The sequence below is a fragment of the Pongo pygmaeus genome, chromosome 17 (genome assembly GCF_028885625.2).
Source record: "Pongo pygmaeus isolate AG05252 chromosome 17, NHGRI_mPonPyg2-v2.0_pri, whole genome shotgun sequence".
Classification (NCBI taxonomy): Eukaryota; Metazoa; Chordata; class Mammalia; order Primates; family Hominidae; genus Pongo; species Pongo pygmaeus.
In genome coordinates, this window is record NC_072390.2 from 72200488 (window position 1) to 72219491 (window position 19004).

The 19004-nt window shown below is 42.8% G+C and overlaps 1 non-coding gene across 1 annotated transcript; it reads right to left on the minus strand.

The window, feature by feature from the left end:
• Nucleotides 1-639: 639 nt before the first annotated feature.
• On the minus strand, nucleotides 640-743 carry LOC129019240 (U6 spliceosomal RNA). Its single transcript, XR_008495571.1, has one exon. It is a non-coding gene; the product is annotated as a U6 spliceosomal RNA (small nuclear RNA).
• Between the last annotated feature and the right edge of the window lie 18261 nt (nucleotides 744-19004).

The window sequence follows — 19004 nt, forward strand, 5'->3', positions numbered from 1 at the left end:
TGTGCATGTGTCTCTATAGTAGAATGATTTATATCCTTTCAGGTACATACCCAGTAAGGCGATTGCTGGATCAAATGGTACTTGTGGTTCTAGATCCTTGAGGAATCCCCATACTGTCTTCCACAATGGTTGAACTAATTTACATTCCCACCAACAGTGTAAAAGCATTCCTATTTCTCCAAAGCCTCAGCGCCATTTCTTGGCTTTTTAGTAATCACCATTCTGACTGGCATGAGATCGTATTTAATTGTGGTTTCGATTTGCATTTCTCTAATGAACAGTAATGTTGAGCTTTTTTTCTTATGCTTGTTGGCTGCATAAATGTCTTCGAGAAGTGTCTGTTCATATCCTTTGCCCACTTTTTGCTGGGGTTGCTTTTTATTGTAAATTTGTTTAAGTTCCCTGTAAATTCTGGATATTAGACCTTTGTCAGATGGGTAAATTGCAAAAAAAATTCTCCCATTCTGTAGGTTGTCTGTTCACTCTGATGATAGTTTCTTTTGCCGTGCAGAAGCTCTTTAGTTTAATTAAATTCCATTTGTCAGTTTTGGCTTTTGTTACCATTGCTTTTGGTGTTTTTGTCGTAGTCTTTGCCCATGCCTATGTCCTGAATGGTATTGCCTAGGTTTTCTTCTAGGGAAAAATATGGAACACTTCATGAATTTGCATGTCATCCTTGCACAGGGGCCATGCTAATCTTCTCTGTATCGTTCCAATTTTAGTATGTGTGCAGCCAAAGGCAGCAGAGCAAGGCAGCAGAGCAAGGGTGTCTACCAGCTGGGCATAGTGGTTCATGCCTGTAATCCCAGCACTTTTGGAGGCTGAGCTGGGAGGATCGCTTAAGTTCAGGAGTTCGAGACCAGCCTGGGCAACAAGGCAAAACCCTATATCAACAAAAAGTGAAAAAATTAGCCAGGTGTGGTGATGCACGCCTGTAGTCTCAGCTACTCAGGAGGCTGAGGTGGGAGGATGGCTTGAGCCTGGCAGTTGGAGGTTGCAGTGAGCCATGATCACACCACTGCACTCCAGCCTGAGCAACAGAGCCAGTCTCTGTCTCAAAAATAAAAGAAGAAGTTTGTCTACAAAGGGGAGGAAAGAACAAGAGTGGTAAATGAATGGGACCAGGATCTAGTAAGTTTTCTCTCCCATGTTTAGAATGATCCCATCATATAAATGCAAGCTTCTATAGATATGATTATAAACAGCATCTTCTTTAAATATGTACACTCCCCCACCCCACCCCCACATATGCACATGTGAACCCTGAAAGATCCAATCCTTCAAAATGGATCCTGGCTGGGCACAATGGTTCATGCCTGTAATCCCAGTGCTTTGGGAGACCAAGGCTGGAGGATCGATCACTTGAGACCAGGAGTTTGAGACCAGCCTGGGCAACATAGTGAGACCCCATCCCTATGAAAAATTTAAAAATTAGCTTGGCATGGTGGTGCATGTTTGTAGTCCCAGCTGCTCAGGAGGGTGAGGCAGTAGGATTGCTTGAGACCAGGATTTCAAAGCTGCTGTGAACTATGCACTATTGTACCTGGGTGACAGAGTGAGATACTATCTCTAAAAAATTAATAATAATTATAATAAAAAGATGAATTCTGAGTGGTTAACTGCACTTAAATTCAAAATAGAGCAAGCTCTATTCCACACCATGAGTTCCCAGAAAACCCACATTTGCATAACTTTGGTACTTTTATAGCTGCCTGTTCCTGCTTACACCATCTGAACTAACCAGTAGGTTGTAGTTCAGTGACCTACAACGACCAATCACAACTCAGCATTAACCAGTCAGAACTAAGCAAGTCTACATCCTTCATTTGCATAAGCAAATCAGAGTGGGAACCCAAGTAGGAACTTTCTCTATAAAAGACAAATTCTCCCTTTGTTTTCTGGACTGCACTTTGAGTTTTTGCTGAGGGCTGCATCTACCTATTTTGCAAACAGTTCACTGGAATCTATGAAGTATTTCAGTACTTGGTCTTTCTAGTAGAAAAATTCTCTGGTTGAAGAAGCAAAATCCAAAGTTACTGCTTTAGCATCACCATCTAGCCCAGCTATTGTGGTTGGTGGGCCAGTCACACAATGACACTTGAAACGCCTCTCTGGAGAAGCACAGGGCCTCCTTCCACAGGGAATGGTGGACCCAATCCCCCGATGCAAGCACTCCCAGGACTTATATGGTCCTTGTCCCATGAAATCTCAGAGGGCTAATTCCACCAGGCTCCGAAGCCCTGTGCTTTTTGTCTCATATAAAAAGACCCCATAGTACTTCCTGTGTATTTTTAAGCAGTAGTTTGCACCATCTATTTTTAAGTCCGACAGACAGGTAAGGGGGAAGTGTGACTTGCCACTAACAATGGCAGAATTGGGCCTGGACCCCACACGCCCCAAGGCAGCACCAAGGTCCTTCCGCAAAACAGACGGGCTGCTTCATTTCTCTCTCTTGGTGACAACAGCTTCATTCTTGACTAACAGCAAACATTAACTCAAAAAGCTCTGATAGGTTATTTGTCCATACCACAGCCACACCCATTATATTACAAATGAGGAAAACCGAGGTGCAGAGAGGATCAACGACTTGGCTAAGTGCACAGAGCTAGATGTAAAACCAAGACCTGGCTGGGCGCGATAGCTCACACCTGTAATCCCAGCACTTTGAGAGGCCAAGGCGGGCGGATCATGAGGTCAGAAGTTCGAGACCAGCCTGATCAAAATGGTGAAACCCCGTCTCTACCAAAAATACAAAATTTAGCCAGGCATGGTGGCGTGCACCTATAATTCCAGCTACTCAGGACATTGAGGCAGGAGAATCACTTGAACCCAGGAGGCGGAGGTTGCAGTGAACCAAGATCGTGCCACTGCACTCCAGCCTGGGTGACACAGCAAGACTCCATCAAAAAAAAAAAAAAGAAAAAAAAAAAGACCTCCCACCCTCAGACCAGCAGATTTTTGTCTGCAACAAGCACCAGCATGCATGCATAACAGACAGGCCTGGTGTATCCCAGTGGCTCAGCAGAAAGGAGTGAAGACCCACTTTCTTAAAAACCTCAGAGCCCTCCAGAGACATGACATTATCCAACATACTCCCTCTGGAAAAGCCCTGAGTTTCCTGAGCTATAAATATTGAGTCTTGTGAGGTTTCCTCTCAGAGCTAAGGTACAGCTAATGAAGTTTCACATCTGTGCTGAGTTTGACCTAAAAAAAGAGTTTAAACTTTCAGGCCCATCAAAATGAGGAGCTTTTTCTTACCCCAATCTCAGTGAGCCAACAAGCCCTTTCCAGAAAGAAATTCCCACAAATGGAGACTGTTGAGGCATCAGTGGTTACTTCTGATCACCACAGAAACCCCCAAACTACTACATCCCTGGCTTCCACAGGGGCAGGGCTGCCTCACCCTCCTACTCCATCTTCTCCAAAGATGAGATGCTGCTGAGTCCACCAGCTTTTAACCACTCAGCACTCAAAGTCTACTCCCCTCACGTTCAACCCAACTTCCTTCATAGTCTTCACTACTGCCAAGACCCAGTTTTTGGCAGCCTAGAAGATTTCAATGGCTTACATTTTTCCTCTTATCCCAACTTCTCAACGGCCTATAGCCGTCTGTTCTCTGCCATGATCCCAGGGAGTTCCATTTGAACATCTTGAAACCCCTCCTCAGTTTCTGTGGCAGGTGCTCTGCAGGCTAAACTCCCGGCCTCTCCCAGCACCTCACTCTCCACAGCCACTTTCACTTCTAAGATCTTTGTCTAAAGCTTTCAAGGAAATTAAAGGGCAAGCTAGTTACACAAAGTAATGTGACTTATGCCCTTTAGGCCCATTGCCTCTCCTGCTTTGCTGCTCATTCTCCCTAAATCTTTGCAACCTGATCAACCTGATTGTCTGTCACCATCACATTAACCGAAACTGTATTCTTTAAGGTTAAATCTCAAGTGCTTTGTCTAACCACCCTGCTCTCATTTCTGAATAGCATTTGACACAGTTGACAACTCCCCCACCAACACTTGCCCTCCCATGCATTCACACAGGTGCACACACAGGCACACAGACTTCCTTAAAATTATCTCCCTGGTTTTTGTAGCTTTCTCTGCAACCTTTCTGCCACCTCTCTCTCTCCAGTCTGATGATTTTCAAACCTTTCCCCTCAGAGGTTCTCCATCTCGACATATCTAAAACCAAACTCATGGTCTTTCTTTAAGACCTACCATCCTGGGTCTTGAGTGTCATTACCATCTTCCAGCCCCACCAGACTGGATACCAAGGAGTCATCTTTGTCTCCTTCCTATTCTCAACCCTCACATTTAATTAGTCCACAAGTCCTGCCAATTCTTCCTTCAAAACGTCCCCTATACTTATACCATCATCTTCATTATCACTCTGTTCTCTCTCCTTTCTAATTCATGTGGCCCATCTCTGCTAGGTTAACCCCCTTAACACATTCGTTGAGCCTCATCAGTGGTGACTCCTATTTCCCATATGAAACTAAAGTTCTTGCTCTACACTTAAAATGCCCGAACATGCTGGTCCTATCCTGCTCAATCACCCTGATTTCCCATTACTCTAAAGCATGAATTCTTTGCTGCAGTCAAACTCTACTTGTTACATTTCTCCCTTCATGCTGATGAACATGATTTGCACTGCCACCACCACCAGGTTGCTGGTCCTTCTCTCTGCATGCAAAGCACCCTGCTCCATTCCACTTTGCCTCATCTTATTCCTGCAGGGCCCTGTTCAACCCTCACTTCCTCCCTCAGGGCAGTTGGTGACACCTGGACACCCCAATCTTGTCTCTAATTCTTTTTTGCTTTCTCTGCTGATGCTTCTTATATTAGTACATAGTGCTAATTATTTTATGATGGGTGTAACTATTCAATTCAACATATGTTGAAGATTTATTTTGACCAAGTCACCAAGCTAGGAAATACAAAGGTGGGGAGGGAATATAAAAATATTATTATTATTATTGTTGTTATTATTATTATTATTATTATTATTGAGATGGAGTCTCGCTCTGTCACCCGGCTGGAGTGCAGTGGCACACTCTCGGCTCAGTGCAACCTCCGCCTCCCAGGTTCAAGCAATTCTCCTGCCTCAGCCTCCCGAGTAGCTGGGACTACAGGCGTGGGCCGCCACGTCCAGCTAATTTTTGTATTTTTAGTAGAGACAGGGTTTCACCCTGTTGGCCAGGATGGTTTCAATCTCTTGACCTCGTGATCCCCCAGCCTTGGCCTCCCAAAGTGTTGGGATTACAGGCGTGAGCCACCGTGCCTGGCCAAAAATTATTTTTAATGGTCTGTACCAGTGACAGGCTTGAGGGTAGGAAGAAGGATTCTGATTTTCTCATAATCCCCCTCAGCCATCCCTCCCATTCTTTAACATGAACAATTGATGTTTCTTCAATTTTAGGTAAAAGCTATGGAGCCAATACAGGTGCAGCATTCCCTTCTACCCATTGGCAATTCTGGAACCTCCCTTGTTCTGTTAATAGACCAAAAAGAAAAAGTTGTTATTATGTTGAGTATTTACTGACCACAATGTAATACAGTTAGAAATCCACAACAAATAGATAACCACAAAAGACATCTGAAACCAGATTTTCAAATAACTCCCAAGTTTGATAAGAAATACAAGAAAATTACGAACTGTTTACAACTCAAGAACACTACATGACAAAACTTATGGGATGCAGCCAAAGTGGTACTTAGAAGCCAATGAATAGCAGTAAACAAGTTTTTTAGCACAAAAGATTGAAGGTAAATGAACTTAACTTTCAAATCAGGAAGTACAAAAACAACAACAACAACAACAAAATGATCCAAGGAAAGTAGACGAAAGGAAATAAAAATAATTTTAAAAGAAACTATAAGTTAATCAACAAAAACAATGCTTGTCCTTTGACAAGACGAATCTTTGGTAAATTTCACTAAGAAAGAGAGAAAGTATACAAACACGTTGAGCCTGAGAAAAGCAGGAAGCTAAATTTCAGCCTGAATTTCAGTTACAAAGCAGGGAACTGTGCAGTCTCAGGCAAGTTTCTTAACATCTCAACACAGACCCACCATCTGCAAAATGCAGGTAACAAAAAAACAATTCCTACCTCAAAAGTTGTTGTCACAATTAGATGAGATAGCATATGCAAAGGACGTAGCACAATGTCTGGCTCACAGAAACAGACAATAAATAGTGCTATCATAATGGCATTTTAATGTCATAAACCTAAATGAATAGAGTAGTAGGTCTTAGTCCTGGGTTTGCATCAGGATTACCTGTGATGATTTTTAAAATTCATGTTGAGTGATTATTTTTATTATTGGGAAAGTCTAATTTTCTCATCACAGGAATAATTTTTTCATTCACCAAACTCTATTGTCAACACAACTGTGTTCCATAGACACACCCAAACTTGGAGATTTCTGATTCTGTAATCTTTTTCCCCAGGCATTTCTTTTCTGATTTCTTCCCATGCAAGCTTCAAGGATGGGAAAGTCTGACACTGGAAAATTTTCCAACTTTTTCTTTTTCATTTCTTATTCCTTATGAACAATACTCTATATTCAATGGTTAGATTGGGCACTGAAATATATCACTCAAAAAAAAGGTGTTTTAGTTTGGGTTTCCTTAGAAGCAATCCCTCAGACAAGAGTCTTTGAACATGCAGTTTATTTGGGAAGTGTTCTCAGGAAGCATAGTAGGCTAGTGGGAAATTAAGCAAAGTAAGCAAAGGAGGCCAATGAAGTTATGAATGCCCAGGTTGCCACTGTGGGAAATTGAGGCTCAATGCCTTTGAGGGCCTCTGGGACAGCGAGTAGGACACACCTCAGAATTGTCCTACTCAGGGAATGAGGAAGCTTAACCACCAACTTTCATTTGGCTTGGGTTGAGGGGGACTCTTGAGCAATTCACTCCAGTGGCAGGGAAAGCCCTCAAGCAGAATCATGTTTGCTTGCAGGAGGAAGCCATTGTCCTTTAGGAAACTCAAGGGGCTATGGGCATCTGCTACAGAAGCCAACCAATATCAACCCAATGCTCATGCCTAGGGTAGTTTGTGCCCACATTGAGGGGTGAGAAACATACTTTGGAAATTCTTTCATGCTTCCCTTCGATGCCAGATTACCTTTTATTTAACCATCCTAGTCTTTAAGAAGCTCTTCACAAAAATGAAAAGATTTGTGTTTTTTAATAAAAGGACTTGGAATTTAATATAAGTGATCTACAGGGTGCTTCATGACATACATGCTGCTAATTTCTCCTTTACCTTTTGTGTTACCCTGTTTCAAAATTATTGCTTCTTTAAAAAAAAAAGCAATAATCACAGAGTTATCTGTGTGACTGGATGGTGCATGTGATCAGGATACCATAGAAGGGCATGATATGGGGAGGTTCCAGCACATTCAGCAATTAATACATCATGCTCAGAGATCTTCAAGAGTATTTGCAACCTTTTTAAAATTAATCTTCACAAAACTTCTAACAGCAAAAATAGCACTCACATATTTTGTGCTTTCAGGATTCTCTCAGAAGTCTCTCATCACTCTTAATTCATTTTTTCATAGCTTCTGCTATAATTTATTTTATTTTACTTCATTTCAGTTTTGAGAGGTTAATCTCACTCTCTCACCTAGGCTGGAGTACAGTGCTGCAACCTCGGCTCACCACAACCTCCGCCTCAGGTTCAAGCGATTCTCCCACCTCAGCCTCCTGAGTAGCTGAGATTACAGGCATGCACCACCACACTCAGCTAATTTTTGTATTTTTAGTAGAGACAGGATTTCACCATATTGGCCAGGCTGGTCTCAAACTCCTGATCTCAGGTGATCCACCTGCCTTGGCCTCCCAAACTACTAGGATTGCAGGTGTGAGCCACTGCGCCCGGCCTTCTGCTATAATTTAAATGTGTGCCCTCCAAAATTCAGGAGTTGCCAATGTGATAGTATTAAGAAGTAGGGCCTATAAACGATGATTAGGTCATGAGGACTCCCTGGTAAATAACCTTAAGGCCTTTATAAAAGAGGCTTCAGTCAGCCAGTTTCTCTTGCCCTCCTGTCATGTGAGGATACAGGAAAAAGGTCCTCACCAGATGCTGCTGCCTTGATCTTGGGCTTCCCAGCCTCCAGAACTGTAAGAAATGAACTTCTGTTTTTTTATAAACTAGCCAGCCTTGGGGATTCTGTTACAGCAGCACAAGCAGACTAAGATAGCTTCCTTACAAGACCAAGAATGTAGATGTCCCCATTTTCATATTGAAACACCGAGGCATAGAGAGGTAAAATAAATTGCAAGAGGTAGCAAAAGGTCTATTTATTATCATCCTTACTTCATAGGACTGTTGTTTCCTCTGCTGAAGAACTGGCTTTGGCTGAATTCTCTCACCAGCTTTTGGCAAGGTCAGATCTGAGCATGATGGCCCATCCCAGTAGAAGCAAAGCCATAGCTTGTTGTGGGGACAGAGGTAAGTTCTGAGCTTCATCAGTGAGCCTTGGGACATGTGATGTGCCTTGGAGTAAACTGGACTCACTTGATAAATAAAGATATAAAAACTTCTATTTCTCAATGAAAGTTTAACTTCACTTCAAGGACCTAGACAGTCTCAGTTGCTTAAACCACATCCAGAAGGCCCCATGGGAAGTGTCTTCACAGTCAGGTTAAAAGCTTTCTGCTGCACAGTGAGACAACATCCAGCAAAGGGAATGAACATGCTCAACTTTAAGCAACAATATGGATGAATCTCACCACCGTATTGTTGTGCAAAAGAAGCCAGACTCCAAAGTAGACATGCTGCTTGCTTCCATGTGTATAACACTCAAAAAACAGGAAAAACCAAAAATTCTGTTAAAAGTCAGCATAATCATTATTCTTATACAGAGTCGTCAATGACAGAAAGTGGGTATTTGGAGACTTTTAGGGAAATTGTGGTATTTTGTTTCTTGATCTGGATGTTGGTTTCACATACCTACAGAAAGCGAACAAATCGAAGTGTTCAATTTGTGAAAATGTATAAATCTGTACACTAATGATTTGCTCACTTTCTGTATGTATGGTATATACTTCTTAAGTAGACTAAATTTTCAGAAAAATTGAGTGGAAAGTAGAGTTCTCACTCTGCCCCCTGCCCCTACACACGCAGTACACCCTGCCCCTACACATGCAGGGGGCAGAGTGAGAACTCTGTACACGCAGTACTACACACTCAGGGGGCAGAGTAAGAATTCTGTACATGCAGTAGTACACACGCAGTATTACACATGCAGTACACAGGCAGAACTCTGTACACATGCCCCTGCATAGGCAGTATACCCTGTGCTACACATGCACAGCCTTTCCCATTATCAACATCCCCACCAGCGTGATGAATTTTTTACAGTTCATGAGTCTGCATTGACACATCATTATCACCCAAAGTCCATAGTTTACATTAGGATTCACACTTGGTGCTATACATTCTATATGTATATAGACATCTCTCCTCCATTATAGCATCATACAGAGTCATTTCACGGCTCTAAAAATCCTCTGTGCTCCATTGATTCATCCCTTCCTTCCCCCTAGCCCCCAACAACTACTAAATCTTTTACTGCCTCCATAGTTTTTCATTTTTCAAAATGTAATATAGTTGGAATCATAAAATATGTAGCCTTTTCAGATTGGCTTCTTTCACTTAGTCATATGCATTTAAGTTTTCTTTATGTCTTATCATGGCTTGATAGCTCATTTCTTTTTAGTGCTGAATAATATTCCATTGTCCATATGTACCACCGTTTATTTATCCATTCACAGACTGTAGGACATCTTGGTTGCTTTCATGTTTTGGCAATTATGAATAAAGTTTCTGTAAACATGCACGTGAAGGTTTTTGTGTGAACATAAGTTTTCAACTCACTTGAGTAAGTACTGAGGAATACAGTTGCTGCATCATATAAGAGTATGTTTAGTTTTTTAAAAAATTGCCAAACCGTCTTTCACAATGGCTGTACTACTTTCCATTTCCATCAGCAATGAATGAGGGTTGTATATTTTAATTAAAACTTTTTTTTAAAAAAGTTGAAAAATACAAACAAAAGCCCACTCCCAAATCCAAATAAATTGAGAATATTTAAAAGAATGTGCCACAGATTCTAAGTACAAACCTGAAAAGTTTTCAAAATTATTTTGATCAAAAGAAATGTCCTTAGAATATAAATAAGTACATAGCCCCCCTATTTGAGCCTCACTGGGGTGTGTGTTCAAGCAGGCTTATTAAAACCACAGTGAGAGTTGGTGTACTTTGGGGTCACAATAGGGCAGACCCACCAAATCCAAATGAAGCTTTCAGTTCCTACTAGACTCTTGAGACCTGTGTAGACACAGCCTTTAGCCAAATGGCTTGTCTTTGCAGTCTAAGGCAGGAGAATACCTGAAGTCCTCTGACTTCAAACCACATATTTAGATGTCAAATTCTTTTTTACTATTTGCTATTCGGAAAGCATGTAATGCACCCCTCCGCCTTAAAAAAAAAGTTATTATTTTCTGTTTGTGACAATGAGCTATCCAAAGGAGAGAAAGGCAACCAGGCACAAAACTTGCAGGATATGAGCTTCTACAGAGCATTTGAGGTTGAGAGGTTATCCTCCTTGGTTACAGATAGAGCCGGGGTCCCCAACCCCCGGGCCATGGACTGGTACCAGTCCGTGGCGTGTTAGGAGCCAGGCTGCACAGCAGGAGGTGAATGGTGGGTGAGCACAAACCATGAAAACTCTCATCACTTAGGTCAGTGAAAGCCATATAAACAATGTGCTGGGAGGGTACTGAAGAGGAGTGACGGGAGATCAACTTCTACCTGAGAATTCATGCAAGATACATCAAGAGTCAGTGGGTCTGGAAGGATCAGCTAATCCATCTTCACAGACGACCCTTTTGACATAAGAGGACTCTAAGTTTCGGAGAGGTTAAATGACTCGGGCAAAGTCACTGACCTGTCATTGGCAGAGTCAGAACTCCTGACTCAACCCCAGTTCTCTTTTCCCTGCATGACACTGTCTCAAACCCATAATCTGGAAGACTGATGGGACAGGCCAGGGAAGAGTTTGACCAGAAGCTGCATCCTCTGTTCCTCTCCACCAGACAGCTAGCGCCCTGCTTCCAGAGGCAATCCTACTCAGGGATTCATGAACAAACCAGCTCCTTTCCTTCCTCAGGGTCCAAGCAAGTCAGGACACATGAACCTAGGCTGTAGGAAGGGTCTGGTCCACAGGGCGGAGGTGCTCCCTGCAGCGAGACATCCATGCCCACCACAGAGGCTGACTGACCCACTCACCGTCCGCCAGCAAGACAGGCAGCATGGGAGTCGGAAGGCAGACAAGAAAATGGAGCATGGCGGAGGCTGGGGGTGGGGGAGAGATTAATGGTTTCTATTTTTTACCATGAAAAAAGATTTTTGACATACTAAGTAGAAGAATTTTAATACATCTGCACACACCCAAAAGCCAGTTTCCCTAATGTGGCTCTTCCTGGCTCCAACATTCTTCCCAGTGAGGTAAACGGCCCACACTTCACCTTGCTTTTTCTCTCCCTTGAGCATCTCAAAAGCACATTTCTTCTTTTCTCCTATTGAAACAACCAGGCCTTGGCTCAAAGGGCTATGAACCACAGGGTGAATAAGTACATATACACACACCACTGCACACCACAAACATGCAGCTATCCAGGACATGCTGTTTTTGCCCATTTTAATTATGCTGAAAACAAATCCATCTCCTTTACACTCATTCAAGTGTACAACATAAGATGTTTTGCAACCTCATATCAGATAAAAACCGGACCTAAACCCACTGGTCTGTTTTAAAGAGCAGCAGAATTTCAACCAGAGCAGATTGAATTAAGGCAAACAGTTTTAAATATATATTAACTATTTTATTTCTTTCTCCCCATCCCACCTCTCATCCATTTGTATTTACATACACAAACCAGTCTGACTGAATACACTTCAAACCAGCTATAATACTGGTGGGTAAATTGATGTGACCTTTCTGGCCATAGGTATCACACAACTTTGAAATGTACATTTCCTTCAACTAGTAATTCTACTTCTGTGAATTTATCCCAAGAGAATAATCACACAAGCATGCAGAATTTTTTTTTTTGAAACAGGGTCTCACTCTGTCTCCCAGGCTGGAGTACAGTGGGGTGATCTCATGAACATTCAAGTAATGTTTATTCATATCATGTTCATTTTTCTTTTCCATGTTCTTGAATTGTTTTTCATCAAACAAAAATTACTTATACTACAAGAAGTAATAAAATAACTAAAATAAATGAATAAAATGGAGCACAGTGACTCAAAGAAACTTTTGATAACCAAGATTCCAGCTACCTGGTATGCCTGAATTCTTCACTAACCTGTCAGCCGCTGCAGCAGCATTCTGAGTGGAGTGGCCTAAACGGAAAATGCCAGTTCAAAGTATGCTGCTAACTGACGTTTAAGTCCCCTACTCCTGTGCTTGGGCTGCCAGGGCCCCTTGTAATGAGGCTTCTATGAGGCTTTATAACATAAATATATATTTTTAAATACAATTATAGTAATTGGAAGATGCTTCTATTCCACTCTTCCCTATATAGGCAGAGAGGGGAATAGGGGCCCTAGAGAGAGGGGCTTGCCCTAGAGAGAGGGGTTTTTGTTGTTGTTGTTGTTGTTTTTAAGCAGAAGGAGCAGAGAGAACAAAGAATAACCTGCAGTCAGCAGGTCATTTGATGGATGACCTGGCCATCAGAGAGTGGCCCAGAGCACCTTGGATCCTGGGAAGCCATCCAGGAACTGGCCAGCAAGGAGAGCTCCCAAGTCTGAGTCTCCAGACTGAGGAGCAAAGGCTGCCTTGGTGGCATTAAAGAAAGGTTGCAAGATTCATCTGTTTAATCAGCGAGCTCCCAGATGATGCTTGGAGTTTGATATGGATCATTCTAGCCTCTCTCAGATCGATCAACAAGTATTGATTGAGTGCCTACTGTTTGCTGGGCTTGACGCTAGGCATTTTGGGAGATGCAGAATGAGGTCTCTGTCCTCTTCAATTAGCACCACAAGCCCATGCGTAGCAAAGTGGGAACTGCCTGAGTGTGAAGATGTGAGCAAAAGAAATGTGGGCGACAGAGCACACTGAGATCAGTGAGGCCAGGAGGACTTCAGACAAAAGAGGTCAGACTTGGAGCTGGATTCAGGAATATGACTGGTAGAAGAAATATGAATATGTATTAGAGGAATGCTGGCTACATTAACAAACACTCTGAAATATCAGTGCCTTGACACAATAGAAGGTTATTTCTAGCTCACATAAAGGCCTTATGGCAGTGGGGCTGAGGGGCAGGACTCTTCTCCATGTAGTCATTCAGGGTCCCAGGCTACCCAGAATTCCACTATCTTCAATGCATGCCTATTAAGGGCAGCCGGAGCCTCAACATCCAGCCAGCAAATGGGGGAAAAGGTGGGCAGGAATCTCATGAGAGGTTTATGTAGTCCAGGCCTGCACATGGCTCACGTCACCTCTCCCACATCACATTGGCCTAAAGTCAGTTTATTGTCCCGCCTAGGTGAAAACAGGATGAAAGTGGGGTGCAAACCTTTGGTGGAAGGCTAGCCACAGCAGACAAAAGCCAGAGGAGGGACTCAGTGTGGCCAGGTGTGAAGCTGCAGAGAGATGCCATGTTGGAGACCAAAGTTGGACATGGACAAGGCGACTGAGGTAGGGAGGAAAGAAAGAAACTCTAGCAGCAGTTCTAAGAGCAAGACCCCACCCAGGCTTCTGATCCCAGACAAATTATAAGTCTGGAAAGCTTAATTCAGGCGGAGGCCTTCACTGATGACCAGCACAGTTTGGTTTGGAGACTTGAATGACTTCAGGGAGGGCCTGTGCTAATACCTAATATGTCATGATGACCACTTGCAGTGTCTCCAGCAGGGCCCAATACCCCTCAGCACTACAGGGTTGGCCAGGAATGCCAACGGGTTTGCAACCTCTTCTTTCAATGTAACTTGAGTTTTAGAGAATGTTCACATTCCTGATGCCAATCAAAGAGACACCATGAGGAGCCTAATTGGAACAGAGGGTCTTGGGGGTTCCTTAGACACCCTATGGCAACCTGGTGAGTAGGTTTTCAAGAAGGCTCAAAGCATCCTATCCCTGAAGCTATGGGTGACCTGCCTGTGAATATTAGCTCTAAAAGCTCATTGAGATTTAAGTCCCACTGTATCCCAAGGAGAGAGTGGTGATGAAGTGTTATCCTACAGCTCTATGAGTTCCTATGTTTATGTGGTTTTCAATGATGGCACCATGGATAGTAGCTTCAGACAAGTCATCAGACCTCCGTAGGCCCTCATTTCTATAAAACAAGTAAGTTTGACACCATGATCTTTAAAGATCTTCTCAGCTGTGGCATTCTGTGGAAGTGAGTTCTTTCCACACAGGAAGCCCACATATGCCGTCATGAGATCTTAGAAATTTTAGAATTAAAACATAGAAATCAAAATGGGTGGGGAGGGGGTCAGAATTTTAGAGATTATTAGCATAGCACTTCCCAAAATGTGTTTTAGGAATATTAGTTCTGTAAACTAGGATGTGTGAGTATGTGTTTGTCTGTATCTATATCTATATATAGATATATATATAACATATATCTACATATGACATATACATACATATCTTTACTGTATTTCTATATATACATACCACATATGTGTGTATACACTATATATATATATATATATATATATATAGTGTAAAAGTTGATGTTCATACTCTTATGCCAATATGCTAAGAACTATGCAAAGAGTTTTTCATGCATTGGTTCTTTTATTCCTTCCAGCAACTATGTTGTCACCGCTATCCCTATTTTATAGCTCAGGAAATTCATGTCTAGAAAGGTTTAGCCCCTGCCCAGGGCCACAACAATTCTAAGCAGAAAGGCAAGATATAAACCCAACCATGTCTGACTCGACTCTGTGCTTTCAGCCATCACACCCTGCTGCTTCCTGAAAGTCTTTGGTCACATCAGTTTGAGAATTGCTGGGTTAACCGAAGGTTAAACGGGTCTCTTTGCTGCAAAACTTCTCAGAGTCCTGACTGACTCTCACAGTGTGCACAGGGTGACATGGTGGTTAACTCAGAATCTGAGGTGAGATTGCATGGCCTGGAAACCAGCTTTGTCCCTTACTGGCTGTGTGACCTTAGGCACATCGCCCAGCCTCTCTGTACCTCATCTGTAAAATAAGAATAACAACAGCATGTGCTTCATAGTTGCCTGCAAGGATTAAATAGTTATTATGTTTTGAGATCAAAACCAAGTACTATTTAAGTGATGGCTATTACTAGAGTGGGCAGTGCTGTCGCCTAAATTGATCCTTGAGCCCAGTTCTCATGCAGCATCTCTCGGGGGTGGTGGCATGATCTGGGTCATCTTTCTCACTTAACAATGAGGAAGCTGAGGTGACAAGCCTGGCTCAGGGCCACATAGGTTGCTAGCTCAAGAGCCAGCTGAGCTAGAAGTCTGGTCCCCAGACTCCCAGCCAGTGTTAGCCCCCGAAACCCACCCTGCCTCTCTCCAGCAGATTCGGACATTTTTTGCAAATCTAGTTACAGAATTGTAGCTAAACATAAAATCACACAGTGCTAGCTCCTCGCCACCACCCCCCCAACACCCCGCCGCGTTTAAAGTGTCTATCTAATGTCCAATGCAGGAATTTGGTTTTACTCAGAACAAAAGCGATGTGGAATAAAGTCTTCTGCAGTGGCTGCTGTGTCCCCAGAGGGTGGTCTCTCTGACAGTCTCACTACTCCAGCCTTTGAGCTGCCTAAGGCAAAATGACACTATCCGCCAGAAGCACTGGGCATTTGCAGCCACTGACATCCCGACCTCCTGCAGCTGGGGCACTGCCTCTGTCCTAGCTCCGCCCAGAGCACGCCCTGGGAGCTGGGTCTGCTCACCCCACAGAAAGGGGCAGAAAGAAGGAAAGAGGAAAGTAATCCCTCTTGGGATCTCCAGGGGAAGCATTTTAGAAAATAGAAAGAATTAAATGTGACAATGATCATAAATTAAAAGTAAAATCAGACAGGGTTTAGGATGAAAATCATCCTATTAGGATGATGTCCCTTCAATTTTTATGATTTCTTTGTGATGCTCTATGTATCTCACTGCTCTGGTTTGTGCAACAAGAATGTGTAAGCTGTGTGTGTGTGTGTGTGTGTGTATGTAGAGAGAGAGAGAGGGAGAGAAAGAGTGACAGAGCAAGAAGGGGAGTGCAACGGAGAGCTGGAGAGAAGTCTTTGAGCTTCAGAGTTCCGTTCTGTCATTCTTTCTCCAGCCACGGCATTGTTTTGTTCCATCTGCTCCCAATGATTTAGTTATGTCTGCCTGTCTGTTTAAAAGGTCTGATATAAGCACCCAACTTGCTATCCTTTCTTCATCTTGACCATATATGAGAGGGCTCATAAGTTCAGGTACAATATGCTCCTTTTTGCACTCTAGATACAAAATACCTTCCATCCTAGGGTTATTGATTACTATTGATTACTTATAAGGTTCTGAGTACACTGAGAATCTCCCTGGACCAGTGCTCTAGTGCACATCATCGCTTCTTAAAGGCAGAAGACACTGAGCTCACTGCCTACTGAATGGTCTACAGCTCACTGCCTACAGGAACGGTCTACAGGCATTGGCTTGGTTAAGGGATTCAAGTTAATGGACTTCACCCATAAAGTCTGTGAAGTCTCCTTACCTGGTCTTGTCCACCTCTGGGCAGCAGACACATGAGAGAGGTCTTTGAGCTGCTGAGAAGGAAATATCGCTCTCAGGCCTGCCAACCAAATAATCACAGCCCGTGACCATTCAGCCTTTACAGTGGATGCTGAATACCTACAAACTGATGCAATTAAATAAGAGTTTGCTGGGATCCTTCACTTGAGCTCAAATAAAGTAGTTTTCTTTTTTTACTAAACAAAAAAGATACAGGAACACTTTTACACTGTTGTAAAAGATATAGGAACACTTTTACACTGTTGGTGGGACTGTAAACTAGTTCAACCATTGTGGAAGTCAGTGTGGCGATTCCTCAGGGATCTAGAACTAGAAATACCATTTGATCCAGCCATCTCATTACTGGGTATATACCCAAAGGATTATAAATCATGCTGCTATAAAGACACATGCACACGTATGTTTATTACGGCACCATTCACAATAGCAAAGACTTGGAACCAACCCAAATGTCCAACAATGATAGACTGGATTAAGAAAATGTGGCACATATACACCATGGAATACTATGCAGCCATAAAAAATGATGAGTTCATGTCCTTTGTAGGGACATGGATGAAGCTGGAAACCATCATTCTCAGCAAACTATCACAAGGACAAAAAACCAAACACCGCATGTTCTCACTCATAGGTGGGAATTGAACAATGAGAACACATGGACACAGGAAGGGGAACATCACACTCCAGGGACTGTTGTGGGGTGGGGGGAGAGGGGAGGGATAGCATTAGGAGATATACCTAATGCTAAATGACGAGTTAATGGGTGCAGCACACCAACATGGCACATGTATACATATGTAACAAACCTGCACATTCTGCACATGTACCCTAAAACTTGAAGTATATAAAAAAAAAGAATTGACAACCCCCCCAAAAAAAGAAGATACTAAATATGTACATTCTATTCACTGCTTTCAAAATATCCAGGAGTTTCTGACTAATTAAATCATTTTACTGTTATCCCTCTTTTGATGACTTAGTGCTATGTGTAGATTCAGGCAGAGTCTGTACATGGCATAGAGATGAGAATATGGGAAAATACCAAGAATGTCTGACCTTGTCCAATGCAACTCTGTACATCTGCTATTATTATTCATCTCTCCCAAGAGATGTTTTAGGATCAGCAACACCTACCGTGCAGGTGGTCACAACTGAAACAGCTCAGGGGCAGTCATTTATTCAACAAGAGTTTATTGAGGACTTACTATACTCTAGACATTGTGCTAGATACCAAATACCCAGCTACCAAAAAGAAGGATAGAGTCCCCATCTTCTGGAGTTCTCATTAAAGATTTTGAGAGCTGGGACCATAACATCCCATTCCCTGGTTAGACAAGTGAGGATATTGAGACCCAGAGGGAAAGGTGAGGATATTGAGACCCAGGTTGCCTGAAGCTACCTGCATTGAGTACCTAAGCTGGACCTGAAACCCAGGTCTGCCAGCACTGGGCTGGGCTCTGATGCAGCATGCTGCATTTCACCTCGCACTGAAGAAAATGGCCCCAGTTGAATTCCCTGTGCCTATGGCAAATGACTGGTCAGAGGGCCATGACAATGGGGATCCAACGGAAAGTCACATTTCAAAATTATGATGTTGCCGTGGCTTCTGCTTTTTGTGTGCTACATGGACACGCAAAGTAGATCACCAGCTTCCAAAGGGCAGCTGCTGGGGGCTGTTGATTACAAATGGCAATTTAAAAGGCAAAAAGGTCCTCAAAATATTTATAGAAATTGCTTAAGAATTTTTTCTAGACTAGAAGAGACTGGCTCTTTTCAGATCCCAAGGAGCTTACAGACAGAGTAAAGAGTGAATTGGCCTGTGGTGAGAGTCAGGGTGGAACTCAGCGTGGAAATCACTGCCATCGAATTTCTAGGCCCCCATACCATCAGCGTCCCCTGAAACTGAGATCTGGAAACTAGAGAGCCACAGAGGTGCAGCACAAGAAGAGAATAAATAATGGTGCAAGCTATTATTTGTTAAGCACTTTCTGTATGCTTTGAGTTTCATTACATCAACATGTCCTTAAATTTCATTACAACCCTGTGAGGTGTGTATTAGTTACCCAGCCAGTAAGTCGTGAGATGTGGCTCTGCACCTGAGGCTAATGACCATTCTTTGTCAACTGCACAGCAATAATATGGAGAAATTTTCCTGGGAAAGAGTGATGGGAACAAGGAAGGGTGAGGAATTAAAGGAAGGGGAAAGAGAGAAGGCTCAGATGAAG